The sequence below is a fragment of the Arvicanthis niloticus genome, chromosome 1 (assembly GCF_011762505.2).
Source record: "Arvicanthis niloticus isolate mArvNil1 chromosome 1, mArvNil1.pat.X, whole genome shotgun sequence".
Classification (NCBI taxonomy): domain Eukaryota; kingdom Metazoa; phylum Chordata; class Mammalia; order Rodentia; family Muridae; genus Arvicanthis; species Arvicanthis niloticus.
Genome location: NC_047658.1, coordinates 30,868,728 through 30,882,878, shown reverse-complemented (window position 1 = coordinate 30,882,878; position 14,151 = coordinate 30,868,728). Strand labels below are relative to the sequence as shown.

The following is a 14,151-nucleotide window of genomic DNA, read 5'->3' as shown; positions in this document are numbered from 1 at the left end:
CATTTCCATGGCCCTTTTCTAACATGGAGGCAGTGTTGGTGAGCCTGGTAAGAACTGGGTCTGGGTGATATATAATCATAGGTGGCTGTGTTTTCCCAGCCTGGGTCAATGATGACAACCCAATGTCATGAAGAGAGGTGATGACATCAAAATAAGCCTCCAGGTGTACGCTGAGGCCCGCCCAGGAGGACAGGGTTACAGGAGGTTCTTTAAGTCTTTGGACACCTCTTGGGGGACTTGCCTGAAGTACTCAAATGGCCTTGTCCTTTGACACCTTCTGAGAAATTTTCAAAATCCTTGTTCTCCTTTGCTGGGAAACACTGCTTACTAACAATCACTAAGTCTTTTACTCAACTTGTGTACAAGTCTGCATGGCATCCACATTGCTTATGCCCCTGTCTTTTCTGGTGTTTTGCAGTCATGTGGCATGCCTTCTTGGAGCCAAAACAATCAGAGATGTCAGGTAAGTGGAATCATCTGTGCTAATGTCTTCCCTTCTCTATAGCTTGTGCCTTTGTGTATTACAGTGTGAGGCTCAGCCAAACTCAAGTGCTTAAGGATAGCTAAACAATAAATCCAAACACGCCAGAAGATTTTCAATTGTGGGTTAAGTTCTACCATGTAGACATATACATTTAAGAGGGTACAGGAATTTCTTAAAATCTGATTATTCCTAGCCCCATTAATAGGAGCCACCCTTGATGCAATAAGAGGATAACTAACTGCTGAACATGGTATCTGCATCTTCCTTGCTCACCACATGAGCAGTTACAGGATCTCAACAGAGGCTTCCAAGCCTGTTCTCAGGACTCTCTTTAAGATGACATGGGAACCAAGAAACAGAGCCTTGCTTACTGAGACAAAAGTAGTCTATAAAAATCCACCATTGCCAACCACCACATGATGTCTTGACAAGGGACCAAAGGTCTAGCAAATTTTCCCAAAATCTTCATTCCAGAGGGATTTTACATATGGGTGTTATTTGAAGTTGTCTGGGTTGCAATGGAAACAATTCCTTCCCAAATTCCTTCAAAGTATTGGATTCTTTTCTTGCTAAACTTTGCCCCTCAAGCATCCTCAAATAAAAACTTGCCAGGCATGGAATTTTTCATAGGTCAAGCCTTATCTTCTGGAACCTGAGACCACTGGGCTAAATGTCAACTTGCCTCAAGTTAGATTCAGGAACTAGGGTCAACTTTTCAGTATCATGGTACTGCAATACATTAAGCCTTAAGACTTATGCTTCCATGTCAGAACATTTGTCACTATCCACTCTGCCTCTGACACACTGCAGAATGCAAGAAAGTGTGTTTCAAAATGACTTGAGCCATTCAGTTGAGAACTTGCAGGTGAATGATCCTTCCCCTCAAGGTAGAATGAGAAACTCACAACATCCTTCAAACAGACTCTAAAATCTCTGTGAGGTTGTCTGTGTACTGTGCTTTTTAAAATAACTTGAGGAGCTCAAGCAAAGTGTTGGCACGTCCAGAGAGTTGAGGTTAAAGGCATATATGCACTGGCTGCTTTTCTAGATAAAGAATTAAGCCTGTCTTGGGACAACTTGCTACTTTGTGTTTTCCATGTTTCTTGTAGCAAATTAGCCAAGAGAGCTTTTGGGGTTGGGGCTTCTTCATAGACAAGTGGCTGTAGATAGGAATTGTGAGAGAACATACTTCATGATCAGCTGTGCCCTTGACACTCTTAAGAATTCTGAGATACTGGAGTATGGAAATGGGCTTTATTAATGAGAGTACTTACACAAATTCTCTCTCCATAAATTTTGAAATAAAGAAGGGCAATCATGAGCCTTGACATCTTGATCTTTCCTCCTACAGAGAAGTCAATTTTCAAGCTTACAAAGAAGGTTGCCCTTGAGTCCTTGGAAGACCATTGGATGCTGCAGCTCTCTCCATTTCCATGGGCCCTTTTCTAACATGGAGGCAGTGTTGGTGAGCCTGGTAAGAACTGGGTCTGGGTGATATATAATCATAAGTGGCTGTGTTTTCCCAGCCTGGGTCAATGATGACAACCCAATGTCATGAAGAGAGGTGATGACATCAAAATAAGCCTGTAGGTGTACGCTGAGGCCCGCCCAGGAGGACAGGGTTACAGGAGGTTCTTTAAGTCTTTGGACACCTCTTGGGGGACTTGCCTGAAGTACTCAAATGGCCTTGTCCTTTGACACCTTCTGAGAAATTTTCAAAATCCTTGTTCTCCTTTGCTGGGAAACACTGCTTACTAACAATCACTAAGTCTTTTACTCAACTTGTGTACAAGTCTGCATGGCATCCACATTGCTTATGCCCCTGTCTTTTCTGGTGTTTTGCAGTCATGTGGCATGCCTTCTTGGAGCCAAAACAATCAGAGATGTCAGGTAAGTGGAATCATCTGTGCTAATGTCTTCCCTTCTCTATAGCTTGTGCCTTTGTGTATTACAGTGTGAGGCTCAGCCAAACTCAAGTGCTTAAGGATAGCTAAACAATAAATCCAAACACGCCAGAAGATTTTCGATTGTGGGTTAAGTTCTACCATGTAGACATATACATTTACGAGGGTACAGGAATTTTCTTAAAATCTGATTATTCCTAGCCCCATTAATAGGAGCCACCCTTGATGCAATAAGAGGATAACTAACTGCTGAACATGGTATCTGCATCTTCCTTGCTCACCACATGAGCAGTTACAGGATCTCAACAGAGGCTTCCAAGCCTGTTCTCAGGACTCTCTTTAAGATGACATGGGAACCAAGAAACAGAGCCTTGATTACTGAGACAAAAGTAGTCTATAAAAATCCACCATTGCCAACCACCACATGATGTCTTGACAAGGGACCAAAGGTCTAGCAAAGTTTCCCAAAATCTTCATTCCAGAGGGAATTTACATATGGGTGTTAGTTGAACTTGTCTGGGTTTCAATGGAAACAATTCCATCCCAAATTCCTTCAAAGTATTGGATTCTTTCTTGCTAAACTTCACCCCTCAACCATCCTCAAAAAAAAACTTGCCAGGCATGTATTTTTTCATAGGTCAAGCCTTATCTTCTGGAACCTGACAGCACTGGGCTAAATGTCAACTTGCCACAAGTTAGATTCAGGAACTAGGGTCACCTTTTCAGTATCATGGTACTGCAATACATTAAGCCTTAAGACATATGCTTCCATGGCAGAACATTTGTCACTATCCACTCTGCCTCTGACACACTGCGGAATGCAAGAAAATGTGTTTCAAAATGACTTGAGACATTCAGTTTAGACCTTGCAGGTGAATGGTCCTTCCCCTCAAGGTAGAATGAGAAACTCACAACTTCCTTCAAACAGACTCTAAAATCTCTGTGAGGTTGTCTGTATACTGTGCTTTTTAAAATAACTTGAGGAGCTCGAGCAAAGTGTTGGAATGTCCAGAGAGTTGAGGTTAAAGGCATATATGCACTGGCTGCTTTTTCTAGATAAAGAATTAAGCCTGTCTTGGGACAAGTTGCTACTTTGTGTTTTCCATGTTTCTTGTAGCAAATTAGCCAAGAGAGCTTTTGGGGGTGGGGCTTCTTCATAGACAAGTGGCTGTAGATAGGAATTGTGAGAGAACATACTTCATGATCAGCTGTGCCCTTGACACTCTTCAGAATTCTGAGATACTGGAGTATGGAAATGGGCTTTATTAATGAGAGTACTTACACAAATTCCCTCTCCATAAAGTTTGAAATAAAGAAGGGCAATCATGAGCCTTGACATCTTGATCTTTCCTCCTACAGAGAAGTCAATTTTCAAGTTTACAAAGAAGGTTGCCCTTGAGTCCTTGGAAGACCATTGGATGCTGCAGCTCTCTCCATTTCCATGGGCCCTTTTCTAACATGGAGGCAGTGTTGGTGAGCCTGGTAAGAACTGGGTCTGGGTGATATATAATCATAGGTGGCTGTGTTTTCCCAGCCTGGGTCAATGATGACAACCCAATGTCATGAAGAGAGGTGATGACATCAAAATAAGCCTCCAGGTGTACGCTGAGGCCCGCCCAGGAGGACAGGGTTACAGGAGGTTCTTTAAGTCTTTGGACACCTCTTGGGGGACTTGCCTGAAGTACTCAAATGGCCTTGTCCTTTGACACCTTCTGAGAAATTTTCAAAATCCTTGTTCTCCTTTGCTGGGAAACACTGCTTACTAACAATCACTAAGTCTTTTACTCAACTTGTGTACAAGTCTGCATGGCATCCACATTGCTTATGCCCCTGTCTTTTCTGGTGTTTTGCAGTCATGTGGCATGCCTTCTTGGAGCCAAAACAATCAGAGATGTCAGGTAAGTGGAATCATCTGTGCTAATGTCTTCCCTTCTCTATAGCTTGTGCCTTTGTGTATTACAGTGTGAGGCTCAGCCAAACTCAAGTGCTTAAGGATAGCTAAACAATAAATCCAAACACGCCAGAAGATTTTCAATTGTGGGTTAAGTTCTACCATGTAGACATATACATTTACGAGGGTACAGGAATTTTCTTAAAATCTGATTATTCCTAGCCCCATTAATAGGAGCCACCCTTGATGCAATAAGAGGATAACTAACTGCTGAACATGGTATCTGCATCTTCCTTGCTCACCACATGAGCAGTTACAGGATCTCAACAGAGGCTTCCAAGCCTGTTCTCAGGACTCTCTTTAAGATGACATGGGAACCAAGAAACAGAGCCTTGATTACTGAGACAAAAGTAGTCTATAAAAATCCACCATTGCCAACCACCACATGATGTCTTGACAAGGGACCAAAGGTCTAGCAAAGTTTCCCAAAATCTTCATTCCAGAGGGAATTTACATATGGGTGTTAGTTGAACTTGTCTGGGTTTCAATGGAAACAATTCCATCCCAAATTCCTTCAAAGTATTGGATTCTTTTCTTGCTAAACTTTGCCCCTCAAGCATCCTCAAATAAAAACTTGCCATGGAAGGAATTTTTCATAGGTCAAGCCTTATCTTCTGGAACCTGAGACCACTGGGCTAAATGTCAACTTGCCTCAAGTTAGATTCAGGAACTAGGGTCACCTTTTCAGTATCATGGTACTGCAATACATTAAGCCTTAAGACTTATGCTTCCATGTCAGAACATTTGTCACTATCCACTCTGCCTCTGACACACTGCAGAATGCAAGAAAGTGTGTTTCAAAATGACTTGAGCCATTCAGTTTAGAACTTGCAGGTGAATGTTCTTTCCCCTCAAGGTAGAATGAGAAACTCACAACATCCTTCAAACAGACTCTAAAATCTCTGTGAGGTTGTCTGTATACTGTGCTTTTTAAAGTAACTTGAGGAGCTCAAGCAAAGTGTTGGCACGTCCAGAGAGTTGAGGTTAAAGGCATATATGCACTGGCTGCTTTTCTAGATAAAGAATTAAGCCTGTCTGTGGACAAGTTGCTACTTTGTGTTTTCCATGTTTCTTGTAGCAAATTAGCCAAGAGAGCTTTTGGGGGTGGGGCTTCTTCATAGACAAGTGGCTGTAGATAGGAATTGTGAGAGAACATACTTCATGATCAGCTGTGCCCTTGACACTCTTAAGAATTCTGAGATACTGGAGTATGGAAATGGGCTTTATTAATGAGAGTACTTACACAAATTCTCTCTCCATAAAGTTTGAAATAAAGAAGGGCAATCATGAGCCTTGACATCTTGATCTTTCCTCCTACAGAGAAGTCAATTTTCAAGTTTACAAAGAAGGTTGCCCTTGAGTCCTTGGAAGACCATTGGATGCTGCAGCTCTCTCCATTTCCATGGGCCCTTTTCTAACATGGAGGCAGTGTTGGTGAGCCTGGTAAGAACTGGGTCTGCGTGATATATAATCATAGGTGGCTGTGTTTTCCCAGCCTGGGTCAATGATGACAACCCAATGTCATGAAGAGAGGTGATGACATCAAAATAAGCCTGTAGGTGTACGCTGAGGCCCGCCCAGGAGGACAGGGTTACAGGAGGTTCTTTAAGTCTTTGGACACCTCTTGGGGGACTTGCCTGAAGTACTCAAATGGCCTTGTCCTTTGACACCTTCTGAGAAATTTTCAAAATCCTTGTTCTCCTTTGCTGGGAAACACTGCTTACTAACAATCACTAAGTCTTTTACTCAACTTGTGTACAAGTCTGCATGGCATCCACATTGCTTATGCCCCTGTCTTTTCTGGTGTTTTGCAGTCATGTGGCATGCCTTCTTGGAGCCAAAACAATCAGAGATGTCAGGTAAGTGGAATCATCTGTGCTAATGTCTTCCCTTCTCTATAGCTTGTGCCTTTGTGTATTACAGTGTGAGGCTCAGCCAAACTCAAGTGCTTAAGGATAGCTAAACAATAAATCCAAACACGCCAGAAGATTTTCAATTGTGGGTTAAGTTCTACCATGTAGACATATACATTTAAGAGGGTACAGGAATTTTCTTAAAATCTGATTATTCCTAGCCCAATTAATAGGAGCCACCCTTGATGCAATAAGAGGATAACTAACTGCTGAACATGGTATCTGCATCTTCCTTGCTCACCACATGAGCAGTTACAGGATCTCAACAGAGGCTTCCAAGCCTGTTCTCAGGACTCTCTTTAAGATGACATGGGAACCAAGAAACAGAGCCTTGATTACTGAGACAAAAGTAGTCTATAAAAATACACCATTGCCAACCACCACATGATGTCTTGACAAGGGACCAAAGGTCTAGCAAATTTTCCCAAAATCTTCATTCCAGAGGGAATTTACATATGGGTGTTAGTTGAACTTGTCTGGGTTTCAATGGAAACAATTCCATCCCAAATTTCTTCAAAGTATTGGATTCTTTTCTTGCTAAACTTCACCCCTCAACCATCCTCAAAAAAAAAAAACTTGCCAGGCATGTATTTTTTCATAGGTCAAGCCTTATCTTCTGGAACCTGACAGCACTGGGCTAAATGTCAACTTGCCACAAGTTAGATTCAGGAACTAGGGTCACCTTTTCAGTATCATGGTACTGCAATACATTAAGCCTTAAGACATATGCTTCCATGGCAGAACATTTGTCACTATCCACTCTGCCTCTGACACACTGCAGAATGCAAGAAAATGTGTTTCAAAATGACTTGAGACATTCAGTTTAGACCTTGCAGGTGAATGGTCCTTCCCCTCAAGGTAGAATGAGAAACTCACAACTTCCTTCAAACAGACTCTAAAATCTCTGTGAGGTTGTCTGTATACTGTGCTTTTTAAAATAACTTGAGGAGCTCGAGCAAAGTGTTGGAATGTCCAGAGAGTTGAGGTTAAAGGCATATATGCACTGGCTGCTTTTTCTAGATAAAGAATTAAGCCTGTCTTGGGACAAGTTGCTACTTTGTGTTTTCCATGTTTCTTGTAGCAAATTAGCCAAGAGAGCTTTTGGGGGTGGGGCTTCTTCATAGACAAGTGGCTGTAGATAGGAATTGTGAGAGAACATACTTCATGATCAGCTGTGCCCTTGACACTCTTCAGAATTCTGAGATACTGGAGTATGGAAATGGGCTTTATTAATGAGAGTACTTACACAAATTCCCTCTCCATAAAGTTTGAAATAAAGAAGGGCAATCATGAGCCTTGACATCTTGATCTTTCCTCCTACAGAGAAGTCAATTTTCAAGTTTACAAAGAAGGTTGCCCTTGAGTCCTTGGAAGACCATTGGATGCTGCAGCTCTCTCCATTTCCATGGGCCCTTTTCTAACATGGAGGCAGTGTTGGTGAGCCTGGTAAGAACTGGGTCTGGGTGATATATAATCATAGGTGGCTGTGTTTTCCCAGCCTGGGTCAATGATGACAACCCAATGTCATGAAGAGAGGTGATGACATCAAAATAAGCCTGTAGGTGTACGCTGAGGCCCGCCCAGGAGGACAGGGTTACAGGAGGTTCTTTAAGTCTTTGGACACCTCTTGGGGGACTTGCCTGAAGTACTCAAATGGCCTTGTCCTTTGACACCTTCTGAGAAATTTTCAAAATCCTTGTTCTCCTTTGCTGGGAAACACTGCTTACTAACAATCACTAAGTCTTTTACTCAACTTGTGTACAAGTCTGCATGGCATCCACATTGCTTATGCCCCTGTCTTTTCTGGTGTTTTGCAGTCATGTGGCATGCCTTCTTGGAGCCAAAACAATCAGAGATGTCAGGTAAGTGGAATCATCTGTGCTAATGTCTTCCCTTCTCTATAGCTTGTGCCTTTGTGTATTACAGTGTGAGGCTCAGCCAAACTCAAGTGCTTAAGGATAGCTAAACAATAAATCCAAACACGCCAGAAGATTTTCAATTGTGGGTTAAGTTCTACCATGTAGACATATACATTTAAGAGGGTACAGGAATTTTCTTAAAATCTGATTATTCCTAGCCCCATTAATAGGAGCCACCCTTGATGCAATAAGAGGATAACTAACTGCTGAACATGGTATCTGCATCTTCCTTGCTCACCACATGAGCAGTTACAGGATCTCAACAGAGGCTTCCAAGCCTGTTCTCAGGACTCTCTTTAAGATGACATGGGAACCAAGAAACAGAGCCTTGCTTACTGAGACAAAAGTAGTCTATAAAAATCCACCATTGCCAACCACCACATGATGTCTTGACAAGGGACCAAAGGTCTAGCAAATTTTCCCAAAATCTTCATTCCAGAGGGATTTTACATATGGGTGTTATTTGAAGTTGTCTGGGTTGCAATGGAAACAATTCCTTCCCAAATTCCTTCAAAGTATTGGATTCTTTTCTTGCTAAACTTTGCCCCTCAAGCATCCTCAAATAAAAACTTGCCAGGCATGGAATTTTTCATAGGTCAAGCCTTATCTTCTGGAACCTGAGACCACTGGGCTAAATGTCAACTTGCCTCAAGTTAGATTCAGGAACTAGGGTCACCTTTTCAGTATCATGGTACTGCAATACATTAAGCCTTAAGACTTATGCTTCCATGTCAGAACATTTGTCACTATCCACTCTGCCTCTGACACACTGCAGAATGCAAGAAAGTGTGTTTCAAAATGACTTGAGCCATTCAGTTTAGAACTTGCAGGTGAATGTTCTTTCCCCTCAAGGTAGAATGAGAAACTCACAACATCCTTCAAACAGACTCTAAAATCTCTGTGAGGTTGTCTGTATACTGTGCTTTTTAAAGTAACTTGAGGAGCTCAAGCAAAGTGTTGGCACGTCCAGAGAGTTGAGGTTAAAGGCATATATGCACTGGCTGCTTTTCTAGATAAAGAATTAAGCCTGTCTGTGGACAAGTTGCTACTTTGTGTTTTCCATGTTTCTTGTAGCAAATTAGCCAAGAGAGCTTTTGGGGGTGGGGCTTCTTCATAGACAAGTGGCTGTAGATAGGAATTGTGAGAGAACATACTTCATGATCAGCTGTGCCCTTGACACTCTTAAGAATTCTGAGATACTGGAGTATGGAAATGGGCTTTATTAATGAGAGTACTTACACAAATTCTCTCTCCATAAAGTTTGAAATAAAGAAGGGCAATCATGAGCCTTGACATCTTGATCTTTCCTCCTACAGAGAAGTCAATTTTCAAGTTTACAAAGAAGGTTGCCCTTGAGTCCTTGGAAGACCATTGGATGCTGCAGCTCTCTCCATTTCCATGGGCCCTTTTCTAACATGGAGGCAGTGTTGGTGAGCCTGGTAAGAACTGGGTCTGGGTGATATATAATCATAAGTGGCTGTGTTTTCCCAGCCTGGGTCAATGATGACAACCCAATGTCATGAAGAGAGGTGATGACATCAAAATAAGCCTGTAGGTGTACGCTGAGGCCCGCCCAGGAGGACAGGGTTACAGGAGGTTCTTTAAGTCTTTGGACACCTCTTGGGGGACTTGCCTGAAGTACTCAAATGGCCTTGTCCTTTGACACCTTCTGAGAAATTTTCAAAATCCTTGTTCTCCTTTGCTGGGAAACACTGCTTACTAACAATCACTAAGTCTTTTACTCAACTTGTGTACAAGTCTGCATGGCATCCACATTGCTTATGCCCCTGTCTTTTCTGGTGTTTTGCAGTCATGTGGCATGCCTTCTTGGAGCCAAAACAATCAGAGATGTCAGGTAAGTGGAATCATCTGTGCTAATGTCTTCCCTTCTCTATAGCTTGTGCCTTTGTGTATTACAGTGTGAGGCTCAGCCAAACTCAAGTGCTTAAGGATAGCTAAACAATAAATCCAAACACGCCAGAAGGTTTTCCATTGTGGGTTAAGTTCTACCATGTAGACATATACATTTACGAGGGTACAGGAATTTTCTTAAAATCTGATTATTCCTAGCCCCATTAATAGGAGCCACCCTTGATGCAATAAGAGGATAACTAACTGCTGAACATGGTATCTGCATCTTCCTTGCTCACCACATGAGCAGTTACAAGATCTCAACAGAGGCTTCCAAGCCTGTTCTCAGGACTCTCTTTAAGATGACATGGGAACCAAGAAACAGAGCCTTGATTACTGAGACAAAAGTAGTCTATAAAAATCCACCATTGCCAACCACCACATGATGTCTTGACAAGGGACCAAAGGTCTAGCAAAGTTTCCCAAAATCTTCATTCCAGAGGGAATTTACATATGGGTGTTAGTTGAACTTGTCTGGGTTTCAATGGAAACAATTCCATCCCAAATTCCTTCAAAGTATTGGATTCTTTTCTTGCTAAACTTCACCCCTCAACCATCCTCAAAAAAAAAAACTTGCCAGGCATGGATTTTTTCATAGGTCAAGCCTTATCTTCTGGAACCTGACAGCACTGTGCTAAATGTCAACTTGCCACAAGTTAGATTCAGGAACTAGGGTCACCTTTTCAGTATCATGGTACTGCAATACATTAAGCCTTAAGACATATGCTTCCATGGCAGAACATTTGTCACTATCCACTCTGCCTCTGACACACTGCAGAATGTAAGAAAATGTGTTTCAAAATGACTTGAGACATTCAGTTTAGACCTTGCAGTTGAATGGTCCTTCCCCTCAAGGTAGAATGAGAAACTCACAACTTCCTTCAAACAGACTCTAAAATCTCTGTGAGGTTGTCTGTATACTGTGCTTTTTAAAATAACTTGAGGAGCTCGAGCAAAGTGTTGGCACGTCCAGAGAGTTGAGGTTAAAGGCATATATGCACTGGCTGCTTTTTCTAGATAAAGAATTAAGCCTGTCTTGGGACAAGTTGCTACTTTGTGTTTTCCATGTTTCTTGTAGCAAATTAGCCAAGAGAGCTTTTGGGGGTGGGGCTTCTTCATAGACAAGTGGCTGTAGATATGAATTGTGAGAGAACATACTTCATGATCAGCTGTGTCCTTGACACTCTTCAGAATTCTGAGATACTGGAGTATGGAAATGGGCTTTATTAATGAGAGTACTTACACAAATTCTCTCTCCATAAAGTTTGAAATAAAGAAGGGCAATCATGAGCCTTGACATCTTGATCTTTCCTCCTACAGAGAAGTCAATTTTCAAGCTTACAAAGAAGGTTGCCCTTGAGTCCTTGGAAGACCATTGGATGCTGCAGCTCTCTCCATTTCCATGGGCCCTTTTCTAACCTGGAGGCAGTGTTGGTGAGCCTGGTAAGAACTGGGTCTGGGTGATATATAATCATAAGTGGCTGTGTTTTCCCAGCCTGGGTCAATGATGACAACCCAATGTCATGAAGAGAGGTGATGACATCAAAATAAGCCTGTAGGTGTACGCTGAGGCCCGCCCAGGAGGACAGGGTTACAGGAGGTTCTTTAAGTCTTTGGACACCTCTTAGGGGACTTGCCTGAAGTACTCAAATGGCCTTGTCCTTTGACACCTTCTGAGAAATTTTCAAAATCCTTGTTCTCCTTTGCTGGGAAACACTGCTTACTAACAATCACTAAGTCTTTTACTCAACTTGTGTACAAGTCTGCATGGCATCCACATTGCTTATGCCCCTGTCTTTTCTGGTGTTTTGCAGTCATGTGGCATGCCTTCTTGGAGCCAAAACAATCAGAGATGTCAGGTAAGTGGAATCATCTGTGCTAATGTCTTCCCTTCTCTATAGCTTGTGCCTTTGTGTATTACAGTGTGAGGCTCAGCCAAACTCAAGTGCTTAAGGATAGCTAAACAATAAATCCAAACACGCCAGAAGGTTTTCCATTGTGGGTTAAGTTCTACCATGTAGACATATACATTTACGAGGGTACAGGAATTTTCTTAAAATCTGATTATTCCTAGCCCCATTAATAGGAGCCACCCTTGATGCAATAAGAGGATAACTAACTGCTGAACATGGTATCTGTATCTTCCTTGCTCACCACATGAGCAGTTACAAGATCTCAACAGAGGCTTCCAAGCCTGTTCTCAGGACTCTCTTTAAGATGACATGGGAACCAAGAAACAGAGCCTTGATTACTGAGACAAAAGTAGTCTATAAAAATCCACCATTGCCAACCACCACATGATGTCTTGACAAGGGACCAAAGGTCTAGCAAAGTTTCCCAAAATCTTCATTCCAGAGGGAATTTACATATGGGTGTTAGTTGAACTTGTCTGGGTTTCAATGGAAACAATTCCATCCCAAATTCCTTCAAAGTATTGGATTCTTTTCTTGCTAAACTTCACCCCTCAACCATCCTCAAAAAAAAAACTTGCCAGGCATGGATTTTTTCATAGGTCAAGCCTTATCTTCTGGAACCTGACAGCACTGGGCTAAATGTCAACTTGCCACAAGTTAGATTCAGGAACTAGGGTCACCTTTTCAGTATCATGGTACTGCAATACATTAAGCCTTAAGACATATGCTTCCATGGCAGAACATTTGTCACTATCCACTCTGCCTCTGACACACTGCAGAATGTAAGAAAATGTGTTTCAAAATGACTTGAGACATTCAGTTTAGACCTTGCAGGTGAATGGTCCTTCCCCTCAAGGTAGAATGAGAAACTCACAACTTCCTTCAAACAGACTCTAAAATCTCTGTGAGGTTGTCTGTATACTGTGCTTTTTAAAATAACTTGAGGAGCTCGAGCAAAGTGTTGGAACGTCCAGAGAGTTGAGGTTAAAGGCATATATGCACTGGCTGCTTTTTCTAGATAAAGAATTAAGCCTGTCTTGGGACAAGTTGCTACTTTGTGTTTTCCATGTTTCTTGTAGCAAATTAGCCAAGAGAGCTTTTGGGGGTGGGGCTTCTTCATAGACAAGTGGCTGTAGATATGAATTGTGAGAGAACATACTTCATGATCAGCTGTGTCCTTGACACTCTTCAGAATTCTGAGATACTGGAGTATGGAAATGGGCTTTATTAATGAGAGTACTTACACAAATTCTCTCTCCATAAAGTTTGAAATAAAGAAGGGCAATCATGAGCCTTGACATCTTGATCTTTCCTCCTACAGAGAAGTCAATTTTCAAGCTTACAAAGAAGGTTGCCCTTGAGTCCTTGGAAGACCATTGGATGCTGCAGCTCTCTCCATTTCCATGGGCCCTTTTCTAACCTGGAGGCAGTGTTGGTGAGCCTGGTAAGAACTGGGTCTGGGTGATATATAATCATAAGTGGCTGTGTTTTCCCAGCCTGGGTCAATGATGACAACCCAATGTCATGAAGAGAGGTGATGACATCAAAATAAGCCTGTAGGTGTACGCTGAGGCCTGCCCAGGAGGACAGGGTTACAGGAGGTTCTTTAAGTCTTTGGACACCTCTTGGGGGACTTGCCTGAAGTACTCAAATGGCCTTGTCCTTTGACACCTTCTGAGAAATTTTCAAAATCCTTGTTCTCCTTTGCTGGGAAACACTGCTTACTAACAATCACTAAGTCTTTTACTCAACTTGTGTACAATCTGCATGGCATCCACATTGCTTATGCCCCTGTCTTTTCTGGTGTTTTACAGTCATGTGGCATGCCTTCTTGGAGCCAAAACAATCAGAGATGTCAGGTAAGTGGAATCATCTGTGCTAATGTCTTCCCTTCTCTATAGCTTGTGCCTTTGTGTATTACAGTGTGAGGCTCAGCCAAACTCAAGTGCTTAAGGATAGCTAAACAATAAATCCAAACACGCCAGAAGATTTTCGATTGTGGGTTAAGTTCTACCATGTAGACATATACATTTACGAGGGTACAGGAATTTTCTTAAAATCTGATTATTCCTAGCCCCATTAATAGGAGCCACCCTTGATGCAATAAGAGGATAACTAACTGCTGAACATGGTATCTGCATCTTCCTTGCTCACCA

At 42.1% G+C, this 14,151-nt stretch overlaps 8 non-coding genes across 8 annotated transcripts; all 8 read left to right on the top strand.

Annotated features, from left to right (window-relative positions):
• The first annotated feature begins 102 nt into the window (after positions 1-102).
• Positions 103-179, top strand: LOC117699874 (small nucleolar RNA SNORD115). The gene has a single exon (XR_004605312.1). It is a non-coding gene; the product is annotated as a small nucleolar RNA SNORD115 (small nucleolar RNA).
• A 1,834-nt stretch (positions 180-2,013) lies between these two features.
• Positions 2,014-2,090, top strand: LOC117700029 (small nucleolar RNA SNORD115). The gene has a single exon (XR_004605376.1). It is a non-coding gene; the product is annotated as a small nucleolar RNA SNORD115 (small nucleolar RNA).
• Positions 2,091-3,925: 1,835 nt separating this feature from the next.
• Positions 3,926-4,002, top strand: LOC117699867 (small nucleolar RNA SNORD115). The gene has a single exon (XR_004605311.1). It is a non-coding gene; the product is annotated as a small nucleolar RNA SNORD115 (small nucleolar RNA).
• Positions 4,003-5,837: 1,835 nt separating this feature from the next.
• LOC117700007 (small nucleolar RNA SNORD115) lies at positions 5,838-5,914 on the top strand. Its single transcript, XR_004605356.1, has one exon. It is a non-coding gene; the product is annotated as a small nucleolar RNA SNORD115 (small nucleolar RNA).
• Positions 5,915-7,753: 1,839 nt separating this feature from the next.
• LOC117699996 (small nucleolar RNA SNORD115) lies at positions 7,754-7,830 on the top strand. Its single transcript, XR_004605348.1, has one exon. It is a non-coding gene; the product is annotated as a small nucleolar RNA SNORD115 (small nucleolar RNA).
• Positions 7,831-9,665: 1,835 nt separating this feature from the next.
• On the top strand, positions 9,666-9,742 carry LOC117699985 (small nucleolar RNA SNORD115). The gene has a single exon (XR_004605337.1). It is a non-coding gene; the product is annotated as a small nucleolar RNA SNORD115 (small nucleolar RNA).
• A 1,838-nt stretch (positions 9,743-11,580) lies between these two features.
• On the top strand, positions 11,581-11,657 carry LOC117699979 (small nucleolar RNA SNORD115). The gene has a single exon (XR_004605333.1). It is a non-coding gene; the product is annotated as a small nucleolar RNA SNORD115 (small nucleolar RNA).
• A 1,837-nt stretch (positions 11,658-13,494) lies between these two features.
• On the top strand, positions 13,495-13,571 carry LOC117700278 (small nucleolar RNA SNORD115). The gene has a single exon (XR_004605432.1). It is a non-coding gene; the product is annotated as a small nucleolar RNA SNORD115 (small nucleolar RNA).
• The last annotated feature ends 580 nt before the right edge of the window (positions 13,572-14,151 follow it).